The sequence below is a fragment of the Dendrobates tinctorius genome, unplaced genomic scaffold, assembly GCF_039654945.1.
Source record: "Dendrobates tinctorius isolate UK_male_01 unplaced genomic scaffold, ASM3965494v1 ptg000184l, whole genome shotgun sequence".
Lineage (NCBI taxonomy): Eukaryota > Metazoa > Chordata > Amphibia > Anura > Dendrobatidae > Dendrobates > Dendrobates tinctorius.
The window spans coordinates 16,614,367-16,631,077 of record NW_027361851.1 but is presented as its reverse complement, the minus strand read 5'-3'; the positions used below and the strand labels follow the sequence as shown (position 1 = coordinate 16,631,077).

The 16,711-nt window shown below is 46.2% G+C and overlaps 1 pseudogene; it reads left to right on the top strand.

Moving 5' to 3' along the window:
- Positions 1-2,757: 2,757 nt before the first annotated feature.
- Positions 2,758-16,711, top strand: part of LOC141055088 (serine/threonine-protein kinase SBK1-like) — a 35,117-nt pseudogene continuing 21,163 nt past the window's right edge.

Sequence of the window (16,711 nt, the reverse complement as noted above, 5' to 3'; positions counted from 1 at the left end):
CCGGACTCCGGACAGCTGACAAACGATCGACATGATCAGGGCATAAGGGTGCGGACATCAGTTCCGGACATCAGGCCGCAGTCATCAGGCTTACGATCTCTGGCAGTGATCGGCAGGTTCCGGGCATCCAGCAGGCAAACCAGGGTTCAGGCAAGGAGGCACGACAGATCTCCAGGCATGGTGCGTGTTAGTGAACACGCTGAGGTCCAAGGCAGAATTCCAGGCTGGGTGCGTGCTAGGGGCACACCAGGGTCCAGGGCAAGGTGCAAGGCAAGGTGTGTGTGTAGGGGACACGCCGAGGTCCAAGGCAGATTTCCAGGCAGGGTGCGTTCTAGGGGCACACCAAGGCACAAGATACAAGGCAGGATCCTGCGCGTGCAGAGAGACATGCCAGGGTAAGGGTTCAAGGCAGAGTCCTGGGCGTGCAGAGAGACACGCCAGGGTCAGGTTCAAGGCAGAGTCCTGCGCGTGCAGAGGGGCACGCCAGGGTCAGGGTTCAAGGCAGAGTCCTGCGCGTGCAGAGAGACACGCCAGGGTCAGGTTCAAGGCACAGTCCTGCGCGTACAGAGGGGCACGCCAGGGTCAGAGTACAGGCTAGGACCTGTGCGTGCGAGAGGGCACGACAGGGGGCATGGCAAGACCTGCACATACTTTTACAGAAGCACGGGGAGGTATGCCATGGGGCAGGCGAGGGCCTGTGTGTGCTAAAAGAAGCACGGAGAGCACAGTGCAGAGACAGCGTTAGTGCAAGGAAGCACAGAGAGCACGGCTGAGGCACTGGCTACCTGGATGGGCTGCAGCACAAACAGGCGGGCAAGACTCCAGCGAACCCGACTGGGGCATAGCAGGTGACACAGCTGTCACTGACCGATGAGCACGGCTGAGGCACAAGCAGGTGGGCATGGCTAGGGTGGGCACGGCTGAGGTACAAGCAGGAGGCTAGGAAGGCCAGGCGCATGCAAAGGGCACACGAAGAGGCAAGGCAAGAAGAGAAACAAGGCAAGGCTAGGTACGGAACATGGAGCGGAACGTAGACAGAAACACAGAGCCAGGTCAGAGAGAGAACAGAGCTGGCAGCGGAGCATAGGCCAAAGCCCAGAGCCGGGCCAAGGCAGAGCCTTGGGACTAGCGTGGACATGTGCAAGAGAGCATGATAGGACAGAGTCTAGCAGCGGAGCGTATTCTGAAGCCCAGAGCCGGGCCAAGGCAGAGCCTTGGGACTAGACATAGAAATGTGCAAAAGAACACCAAAGGGCAGAGTGCGGAAAACCAGGCAGAGACAAGAAACATGAGAAGTACTACAAGGCTCAGAATAGCAAAGACCAGACATGGCGGAACAGGCAAAGGCAGAGAACAGTGGAAGTACTACAAGGCAAGGCAAGGACAAACATGGCACGAGAGACAACACAAGACATGGCACGAGAGACAACACAATACATGGCATGAGACAAGAGGCAGAGTACAAGCACAGAGCGTGTGCAGAGACGCACGACAGGGCAGAGTGCAGGGGCACAGAATACAGGGAGCGACCGAGCAGACCAAGCAGCCATGCAGGGAAGCAACACAATACTCAGGCCCTGAGCATAAGGAGGGGCGGTCTGATATAGGGCATTAGCACCTCCACTTCCGGGTCAGGACCAGGGGAGAACTTCCAGTTGAGGTCCTCCAGGATCACAGAGAGCAGTCACATGACCAGGGATTCCTGACATGCAGAGATGATTGCAGAACCAGACAGTGCGGGAACCTAGGAAGGACACATGATCAGGGGTTCTTGGAACACAGAGATGATCACAGAAGGCAGAGCAGAAGTGCAGGCATCTTGCAGCCCAACAGTCATGAGGTGAGTGTGCACACTGCTCTAGGGAACATGCAGGATAGCAGACATGAGATGCGCGTGCACACCGCTCTAGGGGTCAAGAGGCAAAACAGACATGGCGGACATGACAGACATGGCGAGCATGACAACCCCATATAATGCTCCATATTTAACTGGCCCCATATAATGCTTCATACAGAATAGGCCCCATATAAAGCTCCATACAGTTCATAATAGGTAGCTTATAATGCTCCAGTATATGATGGGCCTCATATATTGCTCAAAAATTGTATCAATAAAATGTCAGCTTTGTGCACAAAATAGTAAGCTCTCACACAGCCCCAGATCCCAAAAATGGAGACGCTATAGGTCTCAGAAAATGGCGCAATTTTTTCTTACAAGATTTGGATTTTTTTTTCACCACTTAAATAAAAAAAAACTTATACATGTTTGGTACCTGTGAATTTGTAATGACCTGAAGAATCTTATTGGCAGGTCAGTTTTTGCAGATAGTGAACATGGTAAAAAAAAAAAAAAACAACAGAAAAGGAATTGCATTTTTCTTGCAATTTCTCCACACTCTGAATTCCTTTCCCGTTTTTCAGTACACAATATGGCAAAACCAATAATGAAATTCAAAAGTACAACTCGTCCCTCAAAAAAAGGCCCTCACACGGCCATATTGGCAGAGTTATGGCTCTAGGAAGAAGATGAGCAAAAAACAGAAGAGCAGACGTGGAAAACCCCAAGGTGGGGAAGGGATTAAATGCCTTAAATTTAAAAAGGAAAGACTAACCCTTTAAGTATACTTTAAAGTTCATTTATTCCTTTAAGAAAGTTTAATTTTGACACTACATCCAAAAGCATATCTATGAGTTATAAATGTATGAAAAGTTATAAAACTGCTAGTTATTAAAATCTCATCAGTTTTTAACAGATAATATAAAACTGGCAATATACAAGACTCAATCCCAAGATTTTAACATAGAAGAGATGGATGAAAATGAAAATGAGGAGATCCTGAAGAGAATGATGATTCTAACATCCCGAAGGATGCCATATATAACACTGAAAGACCAGTACCGTGTAATCAAGCGACTGGGCAGTGGCACGTATGGGTGCGTTATACTAGCTGAGCATAAATTACAAGGTATGAAAATAATCTAGCTAATTATAAATGGCACTTCATTAAGATGTATACATTTAATACTGTTGAATAGTGTTTTTTATTGTGGTTAGAATTTAGTGAAGTAGAATCGTGAAGTAATACTGCACTATTTCCCTTTCCTTTCATGTAGAAATATGTGATTATTTAGTGTGTTTAAACCATACCAGATGAAGAGACAGAAGTAGTCTCAAAAGCTTGCTATTATCTTTCAAATTAGTAACTTGCCCTTTCCAGTTCCATGACCTGATTGAATCAGGGAGCAGGCATGGGTGCAGGGAGCGAGCTCTGGCTCCATGCATGGCAAGTACCAGCTGTTTTATATAGAAAACATCTTCCTCCAGGGGCTCATTCAGACATCAGCTTTTCAAAGATTAGTTTGATCCATGTTTTTCATGGACAGAGCATGTACCCGTTATAGTCTATAGTCTATGGGACTGATCACACGTATGGGTATTTTTGCAGATCCATTGGTCTGCATCAAATCATTCAGATATCCAATTTTGATACTAGTCACAGATCAATCTGGCCAATAGAAGTCTAGAGGTCTAAGATAAAATCTGACAATGCTCAGATACCATCCATGTGCCAGCCATTGTTCACTGACTGATAGGAGAAGTTTGAGACACATCATTCAGTTTTTTTTTTCAAATGTGAGAAAAACTGATGAAACTCTGATGGTAAACCTTGACACACTGACCAATCTCTGTCATGGGATGTTTGAGTACAAGAAAAATCAATGACATCTGAGCAAGACTTAACACTAGCAATCGGGGTTATTTCCCATTTCTACTTTTTAACTACTTAAATGCAGCTGCCAATGTCTGACAGTGGCACTTAAGTGGCACATTCACCCATCTTCCTCCCATGTGATAGCTGATGGTTTAATATGGCAGCACTGATAGTCACCCATGGCACCATCTTGGTGCTTATGGGAATCCCAACTACAGGCTGTGTTTCACAGGAAATATTATTTTTACTATATGATGCAGCATAAAAAATAAAAATTATCTAAAGTAGTGAGAGGTTTGTTCAAAGTATGCTTTAAGTTTAAGTACAACTTGAAATTTAGTGACTCTGGATTCAGGAAAGAGACTTGTAATAATTCACTGTTAATATTTACTTTGTTACATGTATTTCTATGCAGCCGCACACTCTGGTCCCGAGTGCCAGCAGCAGCGCCAGGTATTGATGCGAGAGACTTGCGCGAGTTTCTCACATCACACTCACAAGTGTGACCTTGGCCTTAGAATGTGGTGTAGGGGATCAGGTAGGTTAGTCCTGATCTGGCACACCCCAATAAGTTTGTTTCTGCAGCAAGACATGCTCTAGGAGTGCAGGGCCGGTCAATAAGGTACTGGTAGTGGGTGAACAGCCAGGGCAACCTGTCGCTAAGACTGAGTTCATCAAATGGTGTGTTGCCTCTCTGGTGCTTGAGTTCAACACAATATGGAACAGGTTGATGGAATACTAGGATCAAGCAGTCATGGTGCACACTGGCACCAATGAGAAAATTAAAGCAAGATGAATGGTCTGTAAAATTGATTTCAGAGAATTAGGCCATATTCTTAAGGCCAGGACCTTGAATGTATTATCAATGAAATATCATAGCAAACCATTACCTTGCAATAGTGGTGCTCGTGGCATCCCCTCACCTCGACGCATGTTTCGCTGTCTGCTTTTTCTGGGGGCGAAACTGGTGGCGAAACACACGTCAGGGTGAGGGGATGCCACGAGCACCACTATTACAAGGCAATGGTTTGCCATGATATTTCATTGATTGCATATTTGAACAGGGTATATACAATGTGTATCATATGATGACATTGATTTCACTTATTCTATTTATCACTTGTGTTCCCTAGTCACCTTGCTTACTTTGGCAATCTGTGTTATACCTTATCACAGCCTTCATCAGTTTGCAGACTGCTCTAAGATAATAGGTATCTGGTCAGTGAGAGTAAAGCCTCCGTCACCGTCACACATAATGATGTCCCAGCGATCCCACCAACGATCCGACATGATGGGATCGCTGGGACATCGTTAGACAGCCCCAGCGATCAGGACCAGCGACGCTGGACACTGGTTTCTAATGTTTCTAATGCTCCTGGATACCTGCTGCTTACCTTCGAAACCGGCATACACGCTGGTTTCCAAGGTAAACATCGGGTATCTAGGAGCCGCGCGACTCCTGGATACCTGTTGTTTACCTTGGAAATCAGCGTGTACGCTGGTTTCCAAGGTAAACAGCAGGTATCCAGGAGCCGCGGCTTCTTGATACCCGATGTTTACATTAGAAACCAGCGTCGCTGATCGCTGGTCTCTCGCTGCCACACGCAGCGATGTGTGCTGGGCAGCAGGAGACCAGTGATCAAAAAACGGCCCAGGCCGCTCGAGCACGGTCAGCGATAACCTGCAGGGGGGGCCGGTCGCTGATCCCCGTCACACACAGCGATCTTGCTGGTGAGATCGCTGATGTGTTACAAAATCAGCGATCTCGCTAGCAAGATCGCTGTGTGTGACGGGACCCTAAGGGATTTTACTCTATCACTTTAAGTACAGCAGCTGATGAACAGCATTAGTTGTGGCCGAAACGTTTTCTTGTTTATTTTGGCTGCATTAAATATACCAGCATTCTTTCTGAATTTCAGTGCCAAGTTTCTTTATATTTTCCTCTAATCAGAGAACTTCAGTAAGATGGATTTGGTGTCCTCCGCATTGTAGAAAAACACGTGAAGAGGGATTCAGCAGCAGGAATATCGAAGGTGGTAGAAACAGGGAGTGGAATGTAGGGATGTTGACTGTAGATGCCAAAGAACGGAGATTTGGCTCACATGGTTATTGTATGAGAATTCGACCCAAACAGGAATTCCACTGAGTCATTGTGGTGGTTAATGATGAAGTACTAGAGGAAGTTAGTCAGAATCTGATTGACTCACTCTACCTGGTGTGACAGGGTCACTGGTGTCGTATATGAGGGGAGATATGTGTCACAAAGATTGCTGTCTTGTGTGATGTGAAAACCATAAGTGTTTTCTCCAGAATGATATGGGCTGAGAGCAATCCAGTTGCTTTATGGGCATGACTTTCATGGTGGGTAGGTCAGAGATGGGTGGGGCGCCTACCCACCATATCTCCAACTCCAAGATGTGGTTGGAGGGGAAATAAATGCCCAACCAGTTTTTTTCCTCGGTCCATGTGTGTGGAGGAAGCAAGCCTCAGGATTACTAGCTCCTGAGAGAGCTGCCTTATGTGTTGTCCCAGAGGACCTGGGCAGGACTGTTTGGACTATTTATTTTCATTTGAGCCGGACAAGCTGTTTTTTTTGTTACCATTTTGTTTTTTTTTTGTTTATGAGGCAGTACATCATTGAGAGACCTTAACCACCTGTGTGCCATTAAACTGGTTTTTGATGAATGGAGGCATTTTTTGGAGGCGGCTGTCTATCGAATCACGGTTATCACGGACCACAAGAACCTGTCTTACATTGAGTCTGCCAAACGGTTAACCCCGAAGCAGGCGAGGTGGTCACTTTTTTTTCTCGATTTCAGTTTTCCATCACTTTTAGACCTGGATCCTGTTAGGGGCTGGTGGAACGCACCAAATAATAAAGATAGTATAAGGTATATGGTGCGTTCGCAGCCGGGGGTCCACCGTGCAGAGGTGATAAACTGCAGCTAGACAATGACGAATGATAAATAACAAGAGGTAGCTGGACACCGGCGGGTAACCACTGACCCGGTGCATGCTAGGACAGACTCAGTTACTTCATGGAGTCCGCACTAGCCGGCGTATAAGCGTGAGCTGTTAAACGTCACAGATCACAACTAAGTAAACTACCGCTCAGAGCGGGTACAATGTCTACCGTGGTGGACACCACTATCCAGCATAAGAACAGTGCTGGAAAGCGCACTTGGCTGCGCATGGTGCCGCTCTGGCAGACACTGCGGTACCAGTGGTATGTGAGGCCTGTACAGACCGGCGCCCCAAGGCGCTACAGGACGGAGAGCTGACTACACTGCGGTGCTAAGCAGTGCTAGTGCTAGAAGCTAACTCAAACTCTAGGACCCTAACTCATGCGCATCAAAGGGAGCGAGTCTTATTGATCAGTCACCAGTCTCATACATCTGTCATCACTAACACCAATAAACAGTATAGCATCAAAGTCTATGATAGCGCATGGCTGGGCGGCCATGCAAACTTTTTATAGCATCCTTCTGGGGCCTTCCTGATGGTCCAAGCCGAGCTGGAGAAGGACCTGAACATGTGACCTCTGATCTCCAATGGGAGATCGTCCCACGGGCATGCTCAGTGGACCGAAAGGAGGACTTAGTCCCTGGAATCATTCGCTGTTGACCAGCATGCTTTGCTATAGCTGGACCAGAGGTGGCAGCAGCAACCAGACCCACAATGCTGGTGTGAGCAGAGTGCCGGGATCGACGAGTCGGCTGAGCAGGCTCCACTGTGGCTGGAGAGGAATGAGAGACCGCTGAAGGCAATGCTCGGGATTACTGCTGTGCAGCGCCAGGAACCCACCGCCTAACATTACCCGCCTCCTCCACTCTGAGCCTCGCCACACTCAAATGCCGCAATAAGGAGCACAGCATGGATGTTCTCCACTGGCTCCCAGGTCCAAGCCTCTGGACAATGACCCTTCCAGTCCACCAAATAAAACTTTTTACCACGCACCACCCTGCATCCCACAATGGCATTGACCTCAAACTCATTTAAAGACAGGTCTGATGTCCCGGCATATGACTCAGAGAACCGGGATATGTGAACAGGTTTAAGGAGGGACACGTAGAAGGCGTCAGTAATAGCCAAGTGTGGTGGGAGAGCCAGGAGGTAGACCACTGGATTGATCTGCTCCAGAACCTTGAAGGGGCCAATGTAACGAGGTGCAAACTTAGTGGACTCAACCCGCAGCCTGATATTACGGGAAGATAGCCACACTAAGTCGCCAGGAGCAAAAGTCAGAGCGGGACGCCGGTGCGTGTCGGCGGACGCCCTCATTCTCTCCTTTAAGGCCAGATGGCATCCTGAGTGCGGTCCCAAATGTCTCGAGCCGCCACTGCCCAGTCTGCCACCCTGGAATCAGTGGACGACACGGGCATCGGGACAGGGACACGCGGATGCTGGCCGTAGTTAAGGAGGGACGGAGTCTGACCGGTGGAATCGGCCACAGCGTTGTTCAAGGCAAATTCTGCCCATGGTAGTAAGGATGCCCAGTCATCCTGCCTAGTTGAGACAAAATGTTGCAGGTATGTGACCAGGGTTTGGTTAGCTCTCTCAACCAACCCGTTCATCTCGGGGTGATAGACCGAAGACAGATTTAACTCAATACCGAGCAGACTGCAGAGTTCTCTCCAAAACCAAGACGTGAACTGGGGACCCCGGTCACTGACTATCTTGTCTGGCATACCATGCAAGCGGAATAAGTGTTTTATGAACAACGCAGCTAGACCCCGAGCAGAAGGTAGCCGCGAGAGTGGCACCAGGTGCACCATTTTAGAAAAATGATCGGTGACTAGAGTTGAGCGATTCCAGCCGATACTGAAAAATATCGTATCGGAATGGATCGGCCGATCTAAAAAAAGTATCAGGTATCACCGATTCCGATACCGGAAGTCCCATTCAAGTCTATGGGACTTCCGGTATCGGAATAAGAAAAACCCTTTTCTGTCCTTGTACAGCCTCTCGGGGGTGTGTACGGACCTTCCGGGGGTCTGTGCCGACTGCCCGGGGGTCTCTGCGGACTGCCGGGGGTCTGTGCCGGCTGCCGGGGGTCTGTGCCGACTGCCCGGGGGTCTGTGCCAACTGCCGGGGGTCTGTGCCGCCTGCCGGGGGGCTGTGCCGACTGTCCTGGGGTCTGTGCAGGCTGCGGTGGTCTGTGCAGGCATCGTCCGATGGGACGGGCTATGCCTGCTACCATGACGGTGATTGACACATTAGCCAATGATGGAACAGTAGTAGTCCCATCATCCGGCTAATGTGTTGAATGTAAGAAAAAAAAACCATACTACATATATACATACTACATACATACTACATATATACATACTACATACATACTACATATGTACATACTACATACATACTACATATATACATACTACATACATACTACATATATACATACTACATACAGTACATACTACATACATACATACTACATACATACTACATATATACATACTACATATATACATACTACATGCATACTACATATATACTACATATATACATACTACATACATACTAAATATATACATACTACATACATACTACATATATATATACTACATACATACTACATATATACATACAACATACATACTACATACAACATACATACATAGTACGTACATACATACTACATACATGCTACATATATACTACATTCATACAACATACATATATACTACATACAACATGCTACAGACATACAACATACATACTACATACAATACATTCATACAAAACATACATATAGACATACAGTACATACAACATAGACTACATACTCACCATTACTTGTCACTTTGATCCCCGAAGCCGGTGTCATCTAAGGAAAAATATGAAAATAACAAACCACCAAATACTCCCTGATCCGCAGAAATCCACGAGTGAGTGTCCCACGCTGACCTTCCGTGGAGAGCAGCAGCAACAGCTGATGCGACCGCTCTCTACGGGGCTCAGGAATCCAGTGTCGGGAGGTAGGTATCCTTCCGCACTGTATTCCTCCGCCACTGTAAAAAAATAGTCCCTGGTCTCACTTTATGGCAAATGCTGCGTGGGAACTTTTTCACACAGCAATGCCAAAAGTGAGACTAGGGACTATTTTTTTACAGTGGCGGAGGAATACAGTGCGGAAGGATATCTACCTCCCGACACTGGATTCCTTGAGCCCCTAGAGAGCGGTCGCATCAGCTGATGCTGCTGCTCTCCACGGGAGATCGGCGTGGGACACGCGTGGATTTCTGCGGATCAGGGAGTATATGGCTTGTTTGTTATTTTCATATTTTTCCTTAGATGACACTGGCTTCGGGGAACAATGTGACAAGTATTGTGAGTATGTACTCTGTGTTATATGTACTGTATGTCTATGTATGTATTGTATAAATGTATTGTATGTAGTATATATGTGTTGTATGTATGCAGTATGTAGTATGTATGTTGTATGTCTGTAGCATGTTGTATGTGTGTAGTATGTATGTAGCATGTATGTAGTATGTACAGTATGTTGTATGAATGTAGTATAAATGTAGCATGTATGTAGTATCTATGTATGTTGCATGAATGTAGTATGTATGTACATGTCTGTAGCATGTTGTATGTCTGTAGTACGTATGTAGCATGTATGTAGTATATATGTATGTTGCATGAATGTAGTATGTATGTATGTTGTATGCAGTATGTATGTTGTACTAATGTAGTATATATGAAGCATGTATGTAGTATGTATTTATGTTGTATGAATGTAGTATATATGTAGTATGTAGTATGTATGTATGCTGTATGAATGTAATATATATGTAGTATGTATGTTGTATGTAGTATATATGTAGTATGCAGTATATATGTAGTATACACTCACTGGCCACTTTATTAGGTACACCTGTCCAACTGTGTGTTAAGACTTAATTTCTAATCAGCCAATCACATGGCGGCAACTCAGTGCATTTAGGCATGTAGACATGGTCAAGACAATCTCCTGCAGTTCAAACCGAGCATCAGTATGGGGAAGAAAGGTGATTTGAGTGCCTTTGAACGTGGCATGATTGTTGGTGCCAGAAGGGCTGGTCTGAGTATTTCAGAAACTGCTGATCTACTGGGATTTTCACGCACAACCATCTCTAGGGTTTACAGAGAATGGTCCGAAAAAGAAAAAAAATCCAGTGAGCGGCAGTTCTGTGGCCGGAAATGCCTTGTTGATGCCAGAGGTCAGAGGAGAATGGGCATACTGGTTCGAGCTGATAGAAAGGCAACAGTGACTCAAATTGCCACCCGTTACAACCAAGGTAGGCAGAAGAGCATCTCTGAACGCACAGTGCGTCGAACTTTGAGGCAGATGGGCTACAGCAGCAGAAGACCACACTGGGTACCACTCCTCTCAGCTAAGAACAGGCATCTGATGGCTACTTTCAGCAGGATAATGCGCCATGTCATAAAGCTCGAATCATCTCAGATTGGTTTCTTGAACATGACAATGAGTTCACTGTACTCAAATGGCCTCCTCAGTCACCAGATCTCAATCCAATAGAGCATCTTTGGGATGTGGTGGAACGGGAGATTCGCATCAGGGATGTGCAGCCGACAAATCTGCGCCAACTGTGTGATGCCATCATGTCAATATGGTCCAAAATCTCTGAGGAATGCTTCCAGCACCTTGTTGAATCTCTGCCACGAAGAATTGAGGCAGTTCTGAAGGCAAAAGGGGGTCCAACCCGTTACTAGCATGGTGTACCTAATAAAGTGGCCAGTGAGTGTATATGTAGTATGTATATATGTAGCATGTATGTAGCATGTATGTAGTATATATGTATGTTGCATGTATGTAGTATGTATGCAGTATGTATGTAGTATGTATATATGTAGCATGTATGTAGCATGTATGTAGTATGTATGTAGTATATATGTTGTATGTATGTAGTATGTATGTAGTATGTATATATGCATGTATGTAGCATGTATGTAGTATGTATGTATGTAGTATATATGTATGAATGTAGTATGTATGCAGTATGTATGTATGTATGTAGTATGTATGTATGTAGTATGTTTTTTTTTTTTTTTTTACATTCAACACATTAGCCAGATGATGGTACTACTACTGTCCCATCATTGGCTAATGTGTTAATCACTGTCAGTGTAGCAGGCATCGCCCGATGGGACTTGTAGTCCCATCGGACGATGCCTGCACACACACAAGACCCCCGGCAGGCCCGCACAGAACACTGGCAGCCGGCACAGGCACCCGGCAGTCGGCACAGACCCCCCTGCAGTCGGCACAGACCCCCCCACAGTAGGCACATACCGCGCATCATGATGCGCACAGACCACGCATCATGATGACATCATTTCAGCAGCCAATCACAGCCATGCCAATAGTTAACATGCCTAACAGGATGTGCCCACACTTCTGAGGATTCCCATTGGCTGAATCAAATCGAGCAGGCTGATAGCTTTATGGGAATTTCCGATTCCGGTATCCGATACGAAAAAAGTATCGGAAGTCAGTATCGGAATTCCGATACAGCTAATATCGGCCGATACCCGATACTTGCGGTATCGGAAAGCTCAACACTATCGGTGACCACTAGAGTTGAGCGACTTTTGCTTTTTTAGGGTCGAGTTTCGTTTCATGAAACCCGACTTTTCCAAAAGTCGGGTCGAGCAAAATCGGCCGACTATAGGGAAAAGTCGGGGGTCCGACCGAAACACGAAACACAATGTAAGTCAATGGGGAATTAAAGTCGGCAGTGAGAGGAGGCCAGGAAACACACCTACAGTACCCATTTGAATGCCAAAAGCATCAATTCTTATTACTTAAGCTTGTCAACCTTAATTTACTTCATAATACTAGTTATGCACTGAAAAATGGGGGTTATTTGGCTAAAGTTGTGGGGGGGTAGGGCTGGCTCCAGGTTTTCATATGCCCTGGGCGAAAAAGTGCCCCTTTAACACGTACCACAACTCATGATGCTCCGATACGGCAGAGAAATAGTGGTATAGTACAATGAAAAATACTTCACTTTTTACATCTCATGACGAGGCCCATCTATTTCTCCATACAGAATCATTGGTCCCATATAATGTTTGAAACAGTATATGATGAGCTCCACATAATGCTACAGTATATGTTGGTCCCCATGGATGAAGCTCCACTGTCTTATGGGCCCAAATAATGCTCCAAACATAATGGGCCCCATTTCTAATGCTCTAGAGTATAATGGGCCCTGTAAATGCTGCTCAAGTGTCTGATGTCCACCTTTGGAATGTTCCAGTGTATGGTGGGCCCCATCTATCATTCTCCAGAGTATAGTGCTCCCCAAAAATTGCTGTCCCAACATTGAAAACAATGAAATAAGTCTCCTCGCTAGGGAATCCCTGTACTAGTCTGGACTCCTCGTCGTCCCCATCTTCCATCTCACTGCACAGTATTTCAACCTTGCAAGTGCTGTGATCCTGAGCAAGCAGGGGGGGCCCACTCGTTGACGATGGCACTGGCACAGGGCCCCTGATAGTACGGTGGTGTGTCTGACGGCGGGTGGGCCGAACCTGCACTTTCATCTGCAGCTTCCTCTTTGTCACCGTGTAAGATGGAACTGTATATGGGAAGGGTAACTTGAGTTTCATCAGGGTCAGATTCAGGCCGTGTAGCGTGCGAGGGGAATGTAGTGGTCTGGGTCAATGTACCAGCAGATTCATCGAGCAGTGGCTGGGCATCAGTGCACTTGTCGCCCCCAGGAGTACGGTCGCCACAGTGGCATTACCTTCCTCCTAGGGAGTGTGATGTCATGCTTGGGAGCAACGAAGGATCTCTCTAGCAGGTTAACTGATTGGGCAGCGTTATTCCCACGAGTCACGACCCTCCAAACAGCGTTCATGAAGGCAAAGTGTTTGTTTTACGTGGGCAGTATGGTTGCAAAGCTGAACCTTAAAGGAATGTCCAGAAGGGCACCACCAGGAGTGGAGACTACGGCATAATTTGACTCAACACGAGCAACCTCAACCATCCAGCAACAAAAAAGATGCACACATTGCAAGCTTAATTCCGTTAACGAACGAGACTCCGTCATGCCCCACGGTCCGAGTCCGGCTTACTAGAGGGACACGCGAGGCTCTGGCACATGAGATTGGCCAATAACTGGTTGTGTCATGCCCTTACATGTCCGTGGCTGCATGTGCGCTACACTGAAAAGGCCAATGTTTGTCGCTTACAGGTGCAGATAACCCGCTGGATCTGGGATTACAATTATTACCCGCGAACGATGATTTCCCAGTAAGTGCAGGTCAACCGCAGTTCCGGAATTAGGCCTAACCGTCATTCCTGAAAAAATGAAAAACTTACGTGTGCAAACCACAGGTGCTGTAGCTTGCTTAACAGCTCGCCAGCCGTTCTCAGGCCCAGTATGGATTACACGTGATTGCACAAAGGTGAGAAAGGGTACCGTATCCCCGGATAACATGTATGGATAGCATAGTGTACACATTCAAAATACATGTCTATAGATCAGGAGGCAGGCTCAAACGGTGTCAGGCCCAGTATGGATTACACGTGATTGCACAAAGGTGAGAAAGGGTACCGTATCCCCGGATAACATGTTTGGATAGCATAGTGTACACATTCAAAATATATATCTATAGATCAGGAGGCAGGCTCAGACGGTGTCAGGCCCAGTATGGATTACACGTGATTGCACAAAGGTGAGAAAGGGTACCGTATCCCCGGATAACATGTATGGATAGCATAGTGTACACATTCAAAATATATATCTATAGATCAGGAGGCAGGCTCAGACGGTGTCAGGCCCAGTATGGATTACACGTGATTGCACAAAGGTGAGAAAGGGTACCGTATCCCCCGATAACATGTATGGATAGCATAGTGTACACATTCAAAATATATGTCTATAGATCAGGAGGCAGGCTCAGTCAGTGTCAGGCCCAGTATGGATTACACGTGATTGCACAAAGGTGAGAAAGGGTACCATATCCACGGATAACATGTATGGATAGCATAGTGTACACATTCAAAATATATGTCTATAGATCAGGAGGCAGGCTCAGACGGTGTCAGGCTCAGTAAGGATTACACAAAGGTGAGAAAGGGTACCGTATCCCCGGATAACATGTATGGATAGCATAGTGTACACATTCAAAATATATGTCTATAGATCAGGAGGCAGGCTCAGACGGTGTCAGGCCCAGTATGGATTACACGTGGTTGCACAAAGGTGAGAAAGGGTACCGTATCACCGGATAACATGTTTGGATAGCATAGTGTACACATTCAAAATATGTCTATAGATCAGGAGGCAGGCTCAAACGGTGTCAGGCCCAGTATGGATTACACGTGATTGCACAAAGGTGAGAAAGAGTACCGTATCCCCGGATAACATGTATGGATAGCATAGTGTACACATTCAAAATTTATGTCTATAGATCAGGAGGCAGGCTCAGACGGTGTCAGGCCCAGTATGGATTACACGTGATTGCACAAAGGTGAGAAAGGGTACCGTATCCCCGGATAACATGTATGGATAGCATAGTGTACACATTCAAAATATACAGTGGGGAAAAAAAGTATTTAGTCAGTCAGCAATAGTGCAAGTTCCAACACTTAAAAAGATGAGAGGCGTCTGTAATTTACATCATAGGTAGACCTCAACTATGGGAGACAAACTGAGAAAAAAAAAATCCAGAAAATCACATTGTCTGTTTTTTTCATTTTATTTGCATATCATGGTGGAAAATAAGTATTTGGTCAGAAACAAAATTTCATCTCAATACTTTGTGATATATCCTTTGTTGGCAATGACAGAGGTCAAACGTTTTCTGTAAGTCTTCACAAGGTTGCCACACACTGTTGTTGGTATGTTGGCCCATTCCTCCATGCAGATCTCCTCTAGAGCAGTGATGTTTTTGGCTTTTCGCTTGGCAACACGGACTTTCAACTCCCTCCAAAGGTTTTCTATAGGGTTGAGATCTGGAGACTGGCTAGGCCACTCCAGGACCTTGAAATGCTTCTTACGAAGCCACTCCTTCGTTGCCCTGGTGGTGTGCTTTGGATCATTGTCATGTTGAAAGACCCAGCCACGTTTCATCTTCAATGCCCTTGCTGATGGAAGGAGGTTTGCACTCAAAATCTCACGATACATGGCCCCATTCATTCTTTCATGTACCCGGATCAGTCGTCCTGGCCCCTTTGCAGAGAAACAGCCCCAAAGCATGATGTTTCCACCACCATGCTTTACAGTAGGTATGGTGTTTGATGGATGCAACTCAGTATTCTTTTTACTCCAAACACGACAAGTTGTGTTTCTACCAAACAGTTCCAGTTTGGTTTCATCAGACCATAGGACATTCTCCCAAAACTCCTCTGGATCATCCAAATGCTCTCTAGCAAACTTCAGACGGGCCCGGACATGTACAGGCTTAAGCAGTGGGACACATCTGGCACTGCAGGATCTGAGTCCATGGTGGCGTAGTGTGTTACTTATGGTAGGCCTTGTTACATTGGTCCCAGCTCTCTGCAGTTCATTCACTAGGTCCCCCCGCGTGGTTCTGGGATTTTTGCTCACCGTTCTTGTGATCATTCTGACCCCACGGGGTGGGATTTTGCGTGGAGCACCAGATCGAGGGAGATTATCAGTGGTCTTGTATGTCTTCCATTTTCTAATTATTGCTCCCACAGTTGATTTCTTCACTCCAAGCTGGTTGGCTATTGCAGATTCAGTCTTCCCAGCCTGGTGCAGGGCTACAATTTTGTTTCTGGTGTCCTTTGACAGCTCTTTGGTCTTCACCATCGTGGAGTTTGGAGTCAGACTGTTTGAGGGTGTGCACAGGTGTCTTTTTATACTGATAACAAGTTTAAACAGGTGCCATTACTACAGGTAATGAGTGGAGGAAAGAGGAGACTCTTAAAGAAGAAGTTACAGGTCTGTGAGAGCCAGAAATCTTGATTGCTTGTTTCTGACCAAATACTTATTTTCCACCATAATATG